The sequence below is a fragment of the Neolamprologus multifasciatus genome, chromosome 13 (genome assembly GCF_963576455.1).
Source record: "Neolamprologus multifasciatus chromosome 13, fNeoMul1.2, whole genome shotgun sequence".
NCBI lineage: Eukaryota > Metazoa > Chordata > Actinopteri > Cichliformes > Cichlidae > Neolamprologus > Neolamprologus multifasciatus.
In genome coordinates this window covers 32,525,382-32,544,605 of record NC_140451.1, presented here as the reverse complement: position 1 = coordinate 32,544,605, position 19,224 = coordinate 32,525,382, and the positions used below count along the sequence as shown (strand labels likewise).

The 19,224-nt window shown below is 42.3% G+C and overlaps 1 protein-coding gene across 4 annotated transcripts in view; it reads right to left on the bottom strand.

Annotated features, from left to right (window-relative positions):
- LOC146505844 (polycomb group RING finger protein 5-A-like) overlaps positions 1-7,101 on the bottom strand; it is a 37,892-nt gene extending 30,791 nt beyond the window's left edge. For 2 of the 4 annotated variants that reach the window (XM_085182438.1, XM_085182440.1), the window contains exon 1: positions 6,805-7,101. The gene's annotated coding sequence lies outside the window, so the exon portion shown is untranslated. The other 2 variants (XM_085182439.1, XM_085182441.1) reach the window with 1 other exon arrangement.
- Positions 7,102-19,224: the final 12,123 nt, after the last annotated feature.

Sequence of the window (19,224 nt, the reverse complement as noted above, 5' to 3'; positions counted from 1 at the left end):
AACTTTATTAATCCCCCGGGTGGGTTCCTCCTTGGTTTTCACACAGCTGACTAAACGTCAAACAGAAAACTGATTAAACAGAAGTGTGAGACGGTCGAGAATTTACTCCAGTGTCCTGTTATATTTTAGACAGCAAGGAGCAGACGGCCGAGTTTATTAAACTCCACCGAGACAGCGGTGACGCTAATCAGAAGGCTGGACCGTCCAATTTCACGGCCGTTTACTTCCGACCTACCCGACCTTCTGAGGACCCGGCCCACGTAGACCGCGAAGGCCGGGTCCTCAGGAGGATGCAGCCCATGAATTTGGACACGACCACAGGGAGGTAATCGGGGAATGAGAAACAGGAGGGAGACACAGCTGGGAGAAATTGGACTAACGAGACAGGGGAGCAGTAGAACTGAACACGCTCACATGAGACACAGACCTTCACAATAAAACAGGAAACGAGAACCCACTAAACAAAGACGCAGACAGAATAACACATGCAACTCAAACAATTCATGAAACAACAAATCCTTAAACACAGATAAACAGAAACAAGAAACTAATAATAATCTATCATCATCACCACAAGCACTACAAGAGAATAAGAAAACAATCCATAATGCAAAAACACACCAAAATAACTGAAACACAGATTCCTCATAAAACCCAACAAAGCACCAGAGAAACATAAAGAACAATCCATCATTCAAAAAAACGCCAAACCATAACAACTCAAAATACTGGGTCAAACTCACCCAGAACCGTGACATTTGAATTTACAATGCTCAGTATCTATGACATAAATGACACCTGACATTTGAGAAACAGCCATCATTTGTTTTCAGTTCCTTCTATAGAAAAAGATTTTTTTTAATCCGTTAGCTACGAAGTTCCCCACACAGTAAACGAACCCACTTTATTAGGGCTGAGTGTTTAAGAGAAGCCTGTTGTGTGTTGACGGAACATGTGACTCAAATGTGACTCGAAATGTGGTGAAAACGAAAAACCTCACCAAAGGTGAAAAATCTTAAATTGGTTTTATGGGACTAATCGCTTCACCTTACTTTTGTCCTTGTGAGTCATTTCTCATTGGTCTTCAACGAGATGTGAGTCAGAAAAACACGCTTAAGTCACAGTTTCTGATAAGTTCATAAATCAGTATTGGGTACGTACAGATATCAGTACAAGCAGTAACACTTTAACCTTTATAACTACCTCTAACCATAAACCTTGAGATGTTTCTTCTTTCGTCTGTACTTTGCCATAATCCCCTGAGGTTTACGTCATCACTGCTGATGATCAGAACCCTATGTAATAAGAATAGTATGACTATTATAGTATATATATAGTATATACTATATAAGAATAGTATGTAAGGCTGCACGATTTTGCATAAAATGCGAATCACGATTTTTTGGCTTAGAATTGAGATCACGATTCTCTCACGATTTTCTTTTCCAGTATAAATATTTATTGCACTTATTAACTGCACATCAACTTCGTAACAGTTGAGACTGAACATAAAAACAATAAATAAACATAAAAACAACAAATATCTCACGTTTTGTCGTTGCCGCAAAATGTTGTACTGCTTGAAATTGCGTCTCCACCGTTGCTCGACACTGCGTGTATAGAGCAGGTAGAGCAACAATAGAAAAATAGTTGCGGGACGTCACTGTGTAGCGTTTGTCTAGGGCATAGGTGTCAAACTCTGGCCCGCGGGCCAAATTTGGCCCGCGAAGCCATACCAAATTACTATTAGAGCTGACCTACTGGTATTATACAGCTAATATATATATATATATTGTTTAGTATTAAGCTTTGCTTGTTCCATATTCAGTTTTTTAAGCAAAACTTGTTTGAGTCCATAAGAAAAGATCAATTCTCATATCTGGAGGAAGATTTTTTTTCAATAAATATTAATGTTAGCCCGCGACTTTGTTCCAGATTTGAATTTTGGCCCACTGTGTATTTGAGTTTGACACCCCTGGTCTAGGGTGTTGATCATTTTCCTAAATCCCTCGTTTTGCACAGTGTTGATGGAGCCATATCTTTGGTCAGGTGATAAGCAGTGTTGGGACTAACGCGTTATTAAGTAACGCGTTACAGTAACTACGTTATTATTGTGGTAACGAGCACGGTAACTAGTTATTATGCCAAAATCAGGAACGCGTTAGTCGTTACTGGGATTTAGATAGGGTCGTTACTCGTTACTTCGTGTGGTGGCTATCGCGGAGCTTCCACAGATTCTGTAACATTAGCAAGTGGTGGAGGCAGCAGGTGGAGGAGAAGGAAAAGAGACCCGAGGCGGCCGCCGGTCCAAGTGTGAACTGAACTTCAGGTAAGAAGTTATGACCTGCAGTCTATCTGGGTCAGATATAAACCAAGTTTAGGTGGAGTTTATTTTCGTTATTCTGACTTTTTCCGTACTGCGTACTAGCTAGCATGACGGAGTTTCTATACAGCTGGGTGGGTGCTATGAAGTTAATGATGTTGAACTTTATTTTGTTCATAAGTTATTAGAGTTGCCAACCGTCCCGTCTGGTATTCAGAGAAAATATTACGCGTTTCTTATTGAGGTGAAAAGGAACAGTTTGTCCCGTAATTCAGCTACAATGAAAAAGGCACAAAGCTGGAGTTATTCTGTGTTTGCTGCACAGCTGTCTCTTCTTCTCTCTTTCTCCCCCCTCCCTCTCCCGTTTCTACTTCAATCATGAAAACTGATCAATGATCAGCTGATCGGCTCTCTTGTTTGTTTATCGCCCACTTTGCGCCAGAAAGAGGAAACCAGCAGATGTCGCGTTAAACAACAGCAGCACGTTTAAGCTTGATCAGCTGTTGTTAGAATTGATTTAATATTAATTTCTAGTATCAGCTGATGTTTGTTGGAGCCACAGCTGCAAAAAAGCTGCTGGTCATGATGTCGGTTTGTTTATCTGGTGAGAGGGAAACATGAAGATGAAACCAGGAGATGTCCTTACTGAATCATCAGAGCTGAACAGGTGATGGAGAAACAGGTTTACCTTTTAGGTGACATGGATGAGTTGAAGGGAAGTTATGAACTGTTTCTGAGAGACAGATAACCCCAGGATCCTTTTTAGGTAGCTGAGAGCTGGTAACTGTGCAGGAGCAGAGCTAGCAAAGTTTTGCCAGGGGCGCCAGGTAGGGCATTAACCAATTTTTTGTCCCCGTCCAGCCCTGTATGCAGCTCATCTGCAGTCTGGTGTTACCTACATCTTCCTATTCAGAAGGCAGAATTTCCGAGTTCTGAGCACAATCAAAGCACCACGACTGCAGTTTTTTGTGTTGGATGTAAAAGGCGCACATGACGCTGTGACGTAGGCTAGAATCATGGCAGCAGTCGACGACGGTCCAGGCGTGGGATTTCTCTCGTGGAAATATGTATTATCTTTTCCTTTCTATTGGTAGGTGGCACAGTGCACTTGTGGCAAGTAAGCAAGCTAGAAGACTGGCAAAGTTATGGAAGCAACACATTAATAAGAGAATTCTGAGTAAAACCAAAGTTACTTTCCCTAGTAACTAGTTACTTTGAAAGTAACGAGTAACTTGAAGTAACTGAGTTACTTTTGATAGAAGTAACTAGTAATGTAACTAAGTTACTATTTTAAAGTAACTTACCCAACACTGGTGATAAGTAACAGCCTCCGTAATTTCTTTGTGTCTGCGGGAGTTCGACGGGTTTAGGGAAGCGCTGTATAAGGTTCCCGTTATTGATGTTTGGGTGGTTGACCGGGACGGATTTTCTCCTGTCACTTTCTCGTCATCCCTGATGCTCTCCGTTGTTTTTCCCTGCCAATTTTAGCAGCCAGCTAATCACGTGGTTTAAGGCTCTGCCCTTGTCATTTGTTGAGCAGGAAGAGTGAGCGCTTGTTTTCATGCAGATTACGTCCCGGATCAAAATGCGGTACAATCGTCGTCTTTTTTTATTTATTTTTTATTAAATCGTTGTCATTTGGAAATGAGATCGCACATAAGTATGAATCGAGATCGCGATTTTCTAACGATTAATCGTGCAGCCCTAATAGTATGTAGTAGTATATAACTCAAGTTATTCTCAAAGCTTGACATTGATGGGACAAATAGGGTTCGGGTTTGGGGTCATCACCAATAATGATTCGGATCTTACCACCTGAAAACTAGCCTACTGATTAACTCTAACTCTGACCTCTCATCTTCTCTGCCCCAGCTTTCGATGAGGCTCATGTGCTGCTTTTCAAACACCCACAGCGCCTGGAGTGGAGCTCTTCTGCCTCATCTGGATCTTTAATCAATGCTTCCTGTTTTCTGTTGTTTCTCCCTTGCACAACACCATGTAAGCAGCCTCGAGTGACCTGCTGGCCTCTACATGCCTGTTTCTTCATTACAAACTATTTTAAGTCAGTCAGCAATATCCAGTCATTTCCAAACCATACCTACAGCTGAGGATAGGTTCACATCTGGCTCTTTTGATAGATTTTGTCCCAATTTGCACATCCAAATGAGAAAGCTTATGATAGTAGAACTGTTGGGCTAAATGCAAGCATGAGACTTTACTAGAAAAGCACAAACTTCTAGTTGAGCTGCCATCTTGTATTTGCACACTTAATGATGAATGTGGTTATCATGAACTAACAGTGACGTGATCATTCACCCAGCAGGACAGCTCTGACCTACATGCATCCATTTCTACTGCACTACCCCAACTATGAATAGCTAACCTCTCCAACTTGCCCCCATTCCATCCCCATTTTGATGGATCTGGATGGATTTTGGCTTGCCTGCTTCGAATATAGACACCGAGCTGCATATTAATCATGTGGTGTCACCACAAAACCCACTCTGAAGTTTCATGTTTACTGTGGATTCCCCCTTTTGTAAACAACTGATGGGCGTCAGTGCTGTGATTACAGTAAATGGCTGGTAAATCTCTCTGGATGTGAAATTAATCAGCGTTTTCATGTCAGATTCATTCCCTTCATTAAACACACATCCATTACTGTGATAACAGGATACATTTAAACAATAATTATCATACAAATTACTGCATAAACTGTTTGCTTTGTGTAGATATTCACCATATCCAGCACTCTTGTTCTTTCTGTGATGTTTGCTATAAAATCACCTGACACATAATAACTGTCAGAGTTGAAGCGATTTTTGGATAATAACGTTCAGGTCGGGATGATTTGAGTTCAGACATAACTCCACGAAGGGTGGGATGGGTTTGTGCCAATTTTGAGGTATTACAGGAGACATGTGGCATATGAATGTGGCTGGAAAACAAATGCTGATCAGCCACATTATTAAAACCATTCACTCATCCTTTTGTTGTTTTACAGCACAAGGTTGGACGTCAACACCAACAATCCAGCAGCACCTGCTTCGCCTCACCTGGACCACGAGCACCGCCCCACACTGCAAAAAGCTGCTCAAAGACAACAAGCTAACCTTGCACTGAAACACTCCCACTCTGTGTCCAGTAGTCAATAGAGCACTCGTGAGAGAACCCGCGTGTCCCAAAGAACTCCAGGTTGAGAGTCCTGACAGGTCAGAGCTGTTTGGCGGTACTAGTGGGACCTGCCCAGGATTAAACAGCTGGTTTTAATGTTGTGACTGACTGCTCTGTGGGGCGGCTGTAGCTCAGGTGGTAGAGCAGGACTGGGTGGTTTGAGCCCAGTCTGCAAGCCAAATATCCAGGGGCAAGATACTAACCCCATGTTGCTCTCCGATGCATCCATCGGCGTGTGACTGTTAGATAGGAAGCACTCAGAAACAGCATAGAAAAGGGTGCTTGTGCAAATGGGTGAATGTACAAGTTGTGTGAAGTGCTTGTTGTGCTCAGAGCAGCAAAGCGTGATATAAGAACATTTACCATCTAATTATGACATATTTGTGTACAAGCATAGACGCTGACACCTGAGCCAATCTCACCTTTGGCTCAAAGACGGACGCAGTGAGCGTTTGAGCGCAAACTTTGCGCCCACCCGGCTGTATCACGCGATGTTACATGCGGGCTGTGCTGCAGGGTCAGAACTGGACGACGTTTAGGGAGACGGTGACTGCTCGTCACCCCGGGTGCACTTTACCGTCATGCCGCTTCCTTCCGTTTGGAACCCGGACACACGGGCTGCACGCTCAGGTGCGTGTACGTCAGGTGTGCGTGCAGTGCTGGACTGAGCGAGCCCACTCGCCGCACGGACAAAGTCCACGGAGGAAACAGCGTGTACTCCACTCCACGCTCATCAGCGCGTCTCGCTTTTTGCTAAAAAAAAATCTCAAGTGCGCAGCTTTGAAATCCCCCCAACGAGATTAGGAGCGCGCGCACGCGCACAGAGACGCGCGAGCGTTATTTATTCACACACAGAATCTGCTTATCTCATCGTTACGGCGCGTCACGGTCTACGTCACATTTGTCAAAACAACATCAATGGACGACACGCGCACATTGCAGCGACACAGTGGGACGTGTGACGCACGCGCGAACGCCCGCGCGAGCGCGTCGCAGCTTCTGCTCGGCGATTGCACACCTACGGTGCGCGGATCGCAGCGACGATAAAAGTTGCGGAGATTCGTGTCACGGCCTTAAACGAGGAGCGCCAGGCGTACATTTGCGTGAACATACCGCGATCCCCGCATGTGTGCGCGACGCACTTTGCGTTAGTGGGGAGGGAGGGAGCAGGGGGGAGCAGGGGAGAGAAGGGGGAGGGAGGGACAGCCAGTAGCGTCAAAGTTTGGCTGAAACGTAACGCGACCGACGGCGGCTGATGGATTCTCCGTCCGCGCACAAATAACGAGCAGCAATAAGACGTTACTCACCTCCGCGCTCACTTTCCCGTCGTCCCCGGAGTTACGGATGCCGCTGCTGGACAGGAATGTCCACCGTGACGCTGTCCGGTCCTCCGGTACGATCTGCTCCGTAAACTGGGTGAGCAGAGAAACACGGAACTGGTCGGCTCGGATCTGCCCCAGTCCGCCCAGCAGAGAGGCAGGCAGGCAGCAGAGAGCAGCGGTGGGCGGGGAACCACCAGGCGAGCAGGCAGGGCTCGGAAACTGAAAGCAGTTGTGTAACTGAGTGGCTATTGGCCCACAACACACACATGCACACACGGAGCCGCGGTGTGTAGCGATCAACGCCGCTACTCACTTTGTTCAGTTGGCCAGACCCGAGCGAGCAGACTGCAGAGTTTCTGCGTTAGAGAAAGAAACGCGCAGGTGTGCGCTGCCACGGAAAAACCGTTTGCTCCTCGTTCTTAAGGCAACATTTCTCACAACTTAATTATAAACACGAGTAAGTCCAGTTATTAATTAACTCGGGTTATACCATAGACTGTATATAATAGATGGCCACAGTCCCCTGTCAGGTTTTTTAACTTGTAGTTTGGTGTGTTCGGGCTTCATCAGCACTCTGTCCTGGAAAGATAAGAAGTTTGGGTAAAAATACAGTCTCATGGTGTCTGTTTGACATGTTGAGGAGCAACCGTTGAAGTCTGAAGGACACACACACATATACACAGTGACATTTTATACCTTCTCCAGCATACTGTATATGTTATGGCCACAAGTTTGCATCATGGTGCTGATCCAGAATTCTATTATTAGTATTATTATAGTATTTTTTATTCCTAGTTCTATAATAATAAAGCAATAAAAATAAAAAAGTAATAAATATTAAATAATAAATTTATGATGAGTCAGTTTGTTTGTTTATCCATTCGCTCTGTCGTCAAGAGCAAGCACTGGTTAATGGTCATTATCACTGACCAGCATCTTCAAGTGGCCAAGAACCTGCTGGTGCAGGACATGCACTACTTTGTGGCTCAGAGTTATGCATTAAAAGAAGGCTTTTCATGATGCACAAATCCCTGTTACTTACTTCGGTCAACTAAAATAATTATTTGCCATCCAAAGCAAAAATATTTAAACAATAAAGACTGCCACAGGTTGTGTGTTGCATTTGCAATAGGCCAAGATTATTGATGGTTAGTTATATGGAAAGCAGACGGCTCATTAAGCAAAGCATTCTCAGTGTTGATGCAGCTCAACTCAACAGGTTTAGAGGAAATGTGGGTCTGATTCCAAATTGTAGATTGTGGCTTATTCCAAAGAAGGACATATCACATACTGTCTAAAGAGGAGCAAAATAAACATTTGAGCTGTAGAAAAACCATATTGCACCAAACTAGTTCTAAATTATGGATAAGGCCCTTGACTTATCATGACTATGTTGTCCAGCTCTTCTGGGGAGATACCAAAGTGTCCCCAGTGTAAGCACAGAGATATAATTGGTCCATCATCCCATCCATCCATCTATTCGCTTCCGATTATCCTTTTCAGGGTCGGAGGGGGGGGGGGGCGCTGGAGCCTACTGTTTAAATCAGATGCTAAAAATGCTCTGTCTGAACAATAATGCAGGTGTAAGTGTGTGTTTCCCACAGGATTTGACTCTGTTTTGGCAGCAGTGGGTGTGGGAGGAGCAGGGCATTCCCATGCAGGTGTATCCAAGTGCATGGATACATGTTTCCGTTCTTTACACATGGAGAAACGGCCTGACCCATCCATGTTCTGTTGTAGTCCTGATAAACTTGCCTTCTGCAGGCTCCGGTTAGAGTGGCCCTCCAGCGTACTACTGATCTCTGGAGCATAAAAGAATACATTAAGCAGCTGCAGTCCAAGATGCTGCAATTGAATTGCATCCCAACACGGGAGGAGAATCTCCCTGGAGAGCCACAACAGAGACGGGTACACCAGCTGCTGGGGAAACACAAAACAGGGCAGGCCAGGGCCAGAATATGGGCTAGAATAAAGAGGCTGTCCACCAATAAATCAATCAAAGTCATTCCTTTGGATAGGCAAAAAAAAGTCAGCACAGATGAAGTCTGTGTGGGGAAACTTTTAATGCTGCTTATTTTTACTATTTCAGGCGATCTTCAATAGTCATGATGCAGACAGGATCCAGGATGATGGAAATATATCAAGATTTGCAGGTATTTGTTAACTCATTCATTCAGCACAGTAAATATGGTGGTTACACAGAAGAGAACACAAACTCTGATGTTTCCCAGGGTCACTGATTCAATTCAATTCAATTCAATTTTATTTATATAGCGCCAAATCACAACAAATGTCGCCTCAAGGCGCTTCATAGATACAGAGAAAAGCCCAACAATCATGTGACCCCTATGAGCAGCACTTTGGCGACAGTGGGAAGGAAAAACTCCCTTTTAACAGGAAGAAACCTCCGGCAGAACCAGGCTCAGGGAGGGGCGGGGCCATCTGCTGCGACCGGTTGGGGTGAGAGAAGGAAGACAGGATAAAGACATGCTGTGGAAGAGAGACAGAGGTTAATAACAGATATGATTCAATGCAGAGAGGTCTGTTAATACATAGTGAGTGAGAAAGGTGACTGGAAAGGAAAAACTCAATGCATCATGGGAATCCCCCGGCAGCCTACATCTATTGCAGCATAACTAAGGGAGGATTCAGGGTCACCTGGTCCAGCCCTAACTATATGCTTTAGCAAAAAGGAAAGTTTTAAGCCTAATCTTAAAAGTAGAGATAGTGTCTGTCTCCCGAATCCAAACTGGAAGCTGGTTCCACAGAAGAGGGGCCTGAAAACTGAAGGCTCTCCCTCCCATTCTACTTTTAAATACTCTAGGAACAACAAGTAGGCCTGCAGAGCGAGAGCGAAGTGCTCTAATAGGGTGATATGGTACTACAAGGTCATTAAGATAAGGTGGGGCCTGATTATTTAAGACCTTGTATGTGAGGAGCAGGATTTTGAATTCAATTCTGGATTTAACAGGAAGCCAATGAAGGGAAGCCAAAACAGGAGAAATCTGCTCTCTCTTTCTAGTCCCTGTCAGTACTCTTGCTGCAGCATTTTGGATTAACTGAAGGCTTTTCAGTGAGTTTTTTGGACATCCTGATAATAATGAATTGCAGTCGTCCAGCCTGGAAGTAATAAATGCATGAACTAGTTTTTCAGCGTCACTCTGAAACAGGATATTTCTAATTTTAGAGATGTTGCGCAAATGGAAGAACGCAGTCTTACATATTTGTTTAATATGTGCGTTGAAGGACATATCCTGGTCAAAAATGACTCCAAGGTTCCTCACAGTGTTACTGGAGGCCAAGGTAATGCCATCCAGAGTAAGAATCTGGTTAGATACCATATTTCTAAGCTTTTCAGCGCCGAGTACAATGACCTCAGTTTTATCTGAGTTAAGAAGCAGAAAGTTAGTGGCCATCCAAGTCTTTATGTCTTTAAGACATTCCTGCAGTTTAACTAATTGGTGTGTGTTATCTGGCTTCATGGATAGATAGAGCTGGGTGTCATCTGCATAGCAGTGAAAATGTATGCTATGTCTTCTAATGATGCTGCCTAGGGGAAGCATGTATAATGTAAACAGAATTGGTCCTAGCACTGAACCCTGTGGAACTCCATAATTAACCTCAGTGTGTGAAGAGGACTCTCCATTTACATGTTCAAATATGAGTCTATTAGATAGATATGATACAAACCACTGCAGTGCAATACCTGTAATACCTACAGCATGTTCTAATCGCTCTAATAGGATATTATGGTCAACAGTATCGAATGCTGCACTAAGGTCAAGAAGGACAAGCACAGAGATGAGTCCACTGTCAGAGGCCATAAGAAGATCATTTGTAACCTTCAATAAAGTTGTTTCTGTGCTGTGATGAACTCTGAAACCTGACTGAAACTCTTCAAATAAACCATTCCTCTGCAGATGATCTGTTAGCTGTTTGACAACTACTCTTTCAAGGATTTTTGATATGAAAGGAAGGTTGGAGATTGGCCTATAATTAGCTAAGACTGCTGGGTCTAGAGATGGCTTTTTGAGTAAAGGTTTAACTGCAGCCACCTTGAAGGCCTGTGGTACATAGCCGATTATTAGAGATAGGTTGATCATATATAAGATCGAAGAATTAATCAATGGCAGGACTTCTTTGAGCAGTTTTGTAGGAATGGGGTCTAAAAGACACGTTGATGGTTTGGAGGAAGTAATTATTGAAGTTAACTCAGAAAGATCGATTGGAGAAAAAGAGTCTAACTTAACATCAATGGTACTAAGAGTAGCTGTAGATAATATTACATCTGTGGGATGATTATTGGTCATTTTTTCTCTAATGATAAAAATTTTATTTGTGAAGAAGTTCATGAAGTCATCACTAGTTAACGTTAAAGGGATGGTTGGCTCAAAAGAGCTCTGACTTTTTGTCAGCCTGGCTACAGTGCTGAAGAGAAACCTGGGGTTGTTCTTATTTTCTTCAATCAGTGATGAGTAGTAAGCTGTTCTGGCTTTGCGGAGGGCTTTCTTATAAAGCAACAAACTATTTCTCCAGGCTAAATGATGATCCTCTAAATTTGTGACACGCCATTTCCTCTCCAGATTACGAGTCATCTGCTTTAGGGTACGTGTTTGAGAATTATACCACGGGGTCAGGTACTTCTGATTAGAGACCTTAGTTTTCACTGGAGCTACAGTATCCAGAGTCGTACGTAGTGAGGAGGTGAAATTATTAACAAGATAATCGACCTCTGTTGGGGTAGCGTTCAGATAGCTGCTCTGCTCTGTGTTGGTACAGGGCATTGACGATGATAACAGTGGCTGGATTATATTCTTAAACTTAGTTACAGCGCTTTCAGAAAGACATCTACTTTGATAAAGTCCACTCTCCACTGCTGCGTAATCAATTATTGTAAATGTAAATGTTATCAAGAAATGATCAGACAGGAGAGGGTTTTCAGGAAACACTGTTAAATGTTCAGTTTCTATGCCATATGTTAAAACAAGATCTAGAGTGTGATTAAAGTGGTGGGTGGGTTCTTTTACATTTTGAGAGAAACCAATTGAGTCTAATAACAGATTAAATGCCATGTTGAGGCTGTCATTTTTAGCATCTACATGGATGTTAAAATCACCCACAATAGTTATTTTATCTGAGCTCAGAACTAAATTAGATATAAAGTCTGAGAAATCACACAGAAACTCTGTGTAAGGCCCAGGTGGACGATAGATGATAACAAGTAAGACTGGTTTCTGAGTTTCACAGCTGGGGTGGACGAGGCTAAGCATCAGGCTTTCAAATGAATTAAAAGTCTGTCTGGGTCTTTCATTAATTAATAGACTGGTGTGAAAAATTGCTGCCACACCTCCCCCTCGACCTGTGCTTCGAGATTTCTGGTAGTTAGAATGACTCGGGGGTGTTGATTCATTTAAACTAACATAATCATCCTGCTGCAACCAGGTTTCTGTAAGGCAGAGTAAATCAATTTGTTGATCAATTATTAAGTCATGTACTAACAGAGACTTGGAGGAGAGAGACCTAATATTTAATAATCCACATTTCACTGTTTTACTCTTTGGTTCAGATGTGGATACTGTATTGTTCTTTCTTTGTAAATGTTTAAGTTGTTTGTTGCTGGTTTTTAGTTTGTTTTTTGTGTTTTTGGAAGCAGACACAGTCTCTATGGAGATGGGTTTTTGGGGGGGTAGCAGGAGGAGAGAAGCTGCAGAGAGGCGTGTAAGACTGCAACTCTGCTTCCTGGTCCCAACTCTGGATAGTCATATTTTGGGGGGTTTAATAAATGTGTCCATATTTCTAGAAATGAGAGCTGCTCCATCCAAAGTGGGATGGATGCCGTCTCTCCTAACAAGACCAGGTTTCCTCCAGAAGGTTTGCCAATTATCTATGAAGCCCACATCGTTTCTGGGACACCACTCAGACAGCCAGCAATTTAAGGAGAACATGCGGCTAAACATGTCACTCCTGGTCTGATTGGGGAGGGGACCAGAGAAAACTACAGAGTCCGACATTGTTTTGGCAAAGTTGCACACCGATTCAATATTGATTTTAGTGACCTCCGATTGGCGTAACCGGGTGTCTGATATCGGTTTAGCTAATGCTGAGAAAGATCTTTGCAACCTCCCTACAAAATAGTCAGGTTTAAATGCAGTGGGTAAGTGAAAAGTGTAAAACCAAAGAACCCAAATGGCTGACAAACCTTGCTCTAGGCTCTCGAGCTAATAAATACAGACCTCTGTAGTTTGATGCTGCTGAAGCATCAGTGACAAAGACTTTGTTCAGATCTCTTAGAATGGCAGCATTTGAAACTAGTTTGAGAATGAATTGGGTTGTGATATCTGCTACAGACACTTATGTCATTAATTCATCAGTTAGTGCTTAGTGCTTCCTAACCTTCTTCATCTGAAGTACCCCCACAGGCCTGTTCAATAGACTCAAGTACTCCTTCATCATTTCTATTTCCCGTACTCAAATTTGTTCATTAGGATTGATGCTTAACTGAATCCTAGTCAAAGGAGCTTGCAAAGAAAAGCGTCTGGACTTCGCCTGAGCCAAGGTGTGAAAGTGTTTCACACCCAGTTCCACACCTTGGCTCAGGCGATTAGAGGATCATCAGGGGGTCCTTTTGTCCCTCTGTGGGGGGAAACTCCCACTAGGTTTAAATCTGGGACTCTCCACCATTTGACCTTAGAACTGAAGAAGCTTCTCGGATGAAGGTGAAACGTCTTCAAGCAACTTAAAGAAGTCCAGACGCTTTTCTTTGCAAGATCCTTAGACTACGATGACCTGATGACTGAGAACCTTCACAGACACTGTTGAGAATAGATTCCTTGATATAGATCAGAGTTAAAGAGAATATAGTTTGTGATTGCTTGCAACACTATAATATTGCGGTTAATGAGTGTAAGAATACAAAATAGAAAAAAAGGCCTGGGATGGGAACAAAGAACTGAGGAACACGGCAGGAGGACAATCAACCCCCACCCCCAGTACAGTAGCAAGAGTTACTGAGGGTGAGGAGCAGACAAAGGGCAAACAGGCACTACCATAAAAGGAGATGGGGGTCAGGGGGTCAGCACCCTTGGCCACTGTACTAGTGTATTTCCATTGTGGGGGTGTTTACTGTAGGGGGGAGGAGACCAGAGGTTATAACTGTAACTGTTGTGTGGAGTTCTTTAGATCAGCCTTTAGCATAGGACTGCAGTGTGCTGATCTCCAGATGCATCTGTAAGAATAATGGTAATAAAAGGATTGTGTAAAACATGGAAACATCTCAGCGTGATCTCTACCAGGACCAAAAGAATCGCAGAGACCAGCGTTGTCTCAACAACACTTAACTGAATCTTACTTAACATTAAACAAAAGTGGAAACTGATAAAATGATTTTTCTCCAGCATAACAGTTTTTACCGCTCAGCTGTAAAAGGCTGGTGGGGTCTTTAGGTGGTTGCCCGTATGTGTGAAAGCGATAACTCGATTCTGAGGCAACGCGTGAGCTTCAAATTGATATCATAGATGTATCTGCTAAAAATCTTGAATTTGAATCTTAGTGATCTCGATCAAGGTAAGAGGTCAAATTTTCTGAGAGTTTTGGGGATGTGATAATTCAAGATGAATTAAATGAATACCATAGGTGCATCTACTAAAAACTTTCATCAAGACTAAACTAGTCATGTAGGAGTTCAGGAACAAATATTCAATTCAGTTTTATTTATATGGCGCCAAATCACAACAAAAGTCGCCTCAAGGCGCTTGCAGACATACATGTGCTACAATCGTTATAGTTTGATGATACAAATACTGATACAGTAAATCTGTTCATTGTTTTAGTGCAGTCATAAATATGGCTAACACAAAACACTCCAGGACACTCAAATTCACCTCAGGTACCCTCTGGGAACCTCTGGCCTCAGGTTCTTTTTATTGACTCACACATGAATGAGTTAGTGGACAGGCCATGATGTCAGTGTTTGATTTATGGCTGCAAAATTAATCTTAACCCTTTAAGACCTACCATAGAACCAAGTGCGCCAGAGCTTATATTATATGTTTACATGCTGTGGAGCCATTTTTGGGAGCATTTCAAGTTGATATACATCAATACAACCATTACAGCCCAGATTTTAAAAATATGTCTGCATTAAGTGCATAGTAATTACATAAATTGCAAAAAAGTGCAATAAACTACAAAAATATTGAAAATCGTTTTTGTTTTTTTAACATATATTTCTAGTTAGAGAAATTTAAGAGGCTTATCCCTCAAAACTGTAAATACAAAAAAGTTGCACAAAATAGTTTCCCACCACAGGAAATTTATTTTGAGTGTCTTCATAGTTTTATTTTTGAAATACACCAATTTTTATACACTGCAGGAAAAATGAAAATAAATATTATAATGCAAATTTGCAAAAAAGCAGCATATGCATCAAAATAAACTATTTCCAGCAGTGCAATATGAGTCCTAAGCATCCCAGAAACCACACAGAAAGTCATAAAGTCAAAGATAACTTTTAAAAACACCAGTATAGGCTCATGAGGCCCTGATGGTAAAAAAACTACATTTCCGCGAAAATGACGTCACTTCTGGTTTCGGGCAGGTCATGGCGGACATGCAATAGTTCGCGCTGACGTCTAATCCAATGTAGGAAGTGTTACAAACAGCTGATCGGATCGGCAAAGTGTGTTTCTGGATTATTATGGTTTTGTTGCTGCAAGTGCTTTTTATGCAGTTTTTGCAAAGTTATATGTGGAAGGAAACTGTGACCGAGGACAAGCTGATGGCATAAGATGTAAGTACAACTCCTCCGGTTTCATATGCAAAAAAAATTATTGCGCTAGCTCACGTGGTTGCAGAGCTACCGGGATTTAAAAATAGTTACACAAAACAGAGCGTGCTGCTCTGACCGGTTTTAAAGGGTTAAAAGAAGAAGAATATCTTAGATATTCCCATGTTTGCTTTTAGTACACTTGTTGGTTCAGCACTGACTCACACAAGGGGCCGCAGGAGGGGAAACAAAAAGTCTTCAGTGACATCACCCTGTGGGATATGACCTCCTGTTTTGGGAAGTGGAATGTATCACCATGGAAACAAAGTTCCCAGTCCTGCAGAGGGAGATTTGTTGAGATGGTAAAATCCAAAAAAATGAAAATGCTGCCTTTCCAGCGTGTTTCTCTTTGTTGCAGGAGATTGTTTTGGGAATCTCATCCCAGAGGTGGAGGCTGCTCTTATTAAAGTGCACCCAGACTTCCTGCCAGGACAGACCTGTCAAAATGAAAATGACACATGAACAGCAAAGGCTTTCCAGCCTCTTGTTACTATAATGAGGCAACAATAAAACCAGCACTCCTATTAATGATCATCATGATTCTGGCTCCCAGAAGGCCGTGACTTACAAGACAGATAATGAAACTTGAGACAAGCAGCGCTTCAGTCGTGGGAAGTTAAAGCTGGAAATGTTGACTTAACTTTAAGGCTCCATTAGACTCGAGTATACTGGAGGTGAAAGGTGAATAAAACAATATTCAGGGATTTAATTTATGTTTTAAATTGTGTTTTACGTCTTTTAAATGTTTCTAGTGCATAGTACAATATCAGAAGTATGTAATACCCATGGTCCAGTGCAACTGATGGTAAAAGATTTCTCGCTCTCATTAGACCAATTATTGCCAAGTGTAAGAATGTGTGTGTTGAAGTTCATGTCAGTTCAAATTAGGGCAAAAGCTTGAACATAAGAAAGAGAGTAAGAGAGAGACAATTAAAGAGAAGACAGGAGGGAGGCTGACAGGTCAGAAGAATAAGGTACAGAAGGAAAAAAGAGATACAGGGATGAGAAACTGAGACAGCTGCAAACGAATCAAAGAGCTGGAGAAGATACGAAATGATGGAGATGGAGGAGAATGATTCTGTGGTGAATTTAAGATAACGAGAGAACAGAATGAGAAGCAGCGACGTGATTGAAGAGGTGAGAGCATCTGTGAAATTAGGTGGGCTGAATACGTACAAGGAGTAGATGATGTCAGATGAGAAAAAGAAGACGAAATTAGAAGAACTAAGAATCAATAAAGAGCACGAGTGTATGTGGGGGAGAAAGAGAAGAAGCTGTTCTTAGGATGGCAACAGTTTCACCACTTTGTATTTTTATCTGTTTATTTAAATCCCTGAAAGTGTCACAGTTAATCTATTGTGTAACCCTGACACTACTCTACACAGAGACACAAGCTATATATATGCGATCGTTTTTATAGACAGCGCTGCATGTGTCTTACACATTTCTGACTCTTTTTTTAACCTCTCATAGATTTGCTTCCTTAGTGGGTTTGCAGGCTGTTTTTGACTAAACACAGACAATAACAGCCTGATGATGCAGGCCTGCAATCTGCAGTTTTTTCCACTGGCTTCTGTGTTTTCTTGCCTGGTTAAGTCTGATTACGTTCTCTTGTGCATTATTATCCCTTTTTCTCTGGTATGCATTTATGATCAGCTAATCAAATGTATTTGATTAGCTGATCTTCATCATCATCATCCTAATGGACTGAATGTGTAGGACATGAAAGGCATTATGGATTCTCGTGTTTCACAGATGGACAGAGTCAAGGTTACTTATAGTCTCAATTTCAAATGGCCCAGTAAAATCTGAAGACAGTTTTGACGAAGTGAGTAATGGAATATTTTTGAGCCAGACTTTCTGAGCTGGTACGTCGGCTGGAGCAGGGGTCCGACTGTGATGTGTTTATTCTTCTCTGTGGTTCTCATGGAGGGCAGGTTGAGTGGTTGAGTGTCCCGCAGCAGCGCAGATGGTCTTAAACAGAAGGAACAGGACTCGTACCTTCAATGTTTGGTAAGAGAGGTGGTTGGTAACTCAAGGATGATTCAAACGGTGAAAGGCCGCTGGCAGATGAGGTCAGGGTCCAAGCGAGCTGAGATAGAGGACCGCACATCGGACAGCTGCTTCCGGTTCTTGTTTAGTTCTCTCAGTCCGTCCATTGAGCTGAGGATAAATTACCAGAGGATAAACTAACCTGGGATGGAAGGAACGGGCCTGTCAGTTACTGACTGGACCATAACTGGGTCACTTCTCAGTGATGCAACCTGGAAGGAAACTGTGTCGATTCACATTTCTCTCCTTTAACAGAAAGGGCTTTTGTTTGTAGGAAGCGTTGGAGCATCTGTCAGACATGGAGCTCATCCTCATTTTCTCCCAGACCCCCACTCAGAGCATATCATCAAGATATGCAGAAACAAAGCAATTTAAATGTTCATTTACCAGGGCTTGGAAGATGTTGCATTTAACTCAGTAGAATAATTAGCCACACTTCTCTTAGCTTGACATTTTTAAAAAATACTTTATAAGCTGCAGATCAGGATTGGAGCCTTTTCAAAGACACTCCTGAACTTAGAGACAAACTCCACAAAGCCAGCGTAAGAGCTGAGCGGTGCATGTCCACTTTGAGAAAAACAGTTTCAGCACCGTCAGATGAATAAGTGTGGCACTGCCGTCTGAAGGCCACAAAACACTGAGTGTGTTCCAGGCAGAGATGGGCAGTAATGCGATACTGTAATCCGATTACTTTTTTCAAGTAACGAGTAAAGTAAGGGATTACTATTGCAAAAACAGTAATTAGATTACCGTTACTTTCCCGTAGGAATGCTGCGTCACTGCGTTGCTAAAACCGTGATTTATTTTGCGAGAACGTCTCATGACAGTGACGTAAGCGAGTGCGACGTTCGTGACAACAGCTGTGTGCAGATCAACAATGGATCATATATCGAGTGCAGAGAGAGTATGAGCGTGCAGCGTTTAAAGCGTGGAAGTACTGACCTTACTTTGAGTTTGATTCCATAAAAAGTGACAAAAACATTAGTGTCCGTTGTGCGTGGGAAGAAAACTTCTTTTTACAGCGAAAAAAACCCCTAAACTTCCAAACAAGCACCGAGTAGCTACGACGTAATGGGAAACTCACAGAGAAACTCGCGGATTCTTCCACTGACCGCTGCACACCTGCACCAGGGTAACCCTCCGCCTACCCCACTCCTGCTTTACAGGTGAAAATAGAGCAACAGGACCGCTAGTCTTTGACTTTATTTATTTTCTGCTGTGTTTTACTTGCATCTATTTGAAAGACTGAGTGTAAACACAAAAAATATTTTATTTTATGTGCTGGAATGTGCAGAAAATAGGTTTAAATGTTAAACTAATTTCTTCCAGTCAGAGAATGTTGCAGATAATTAAATGTTTGCTTGATGCATAAAGTTAAAAGATTAAAACTAATAAAACAAGTTTTAAAAAGAGACTTTTCCATTTGATTACATTTTGTATGATGATTATGCAGAAAAAGTAGAATTGGGCTGAAAGATCTATCACTTTATCACCTATTCAGGTTGTAAATCGTGGTTTTTAAAAAGTAA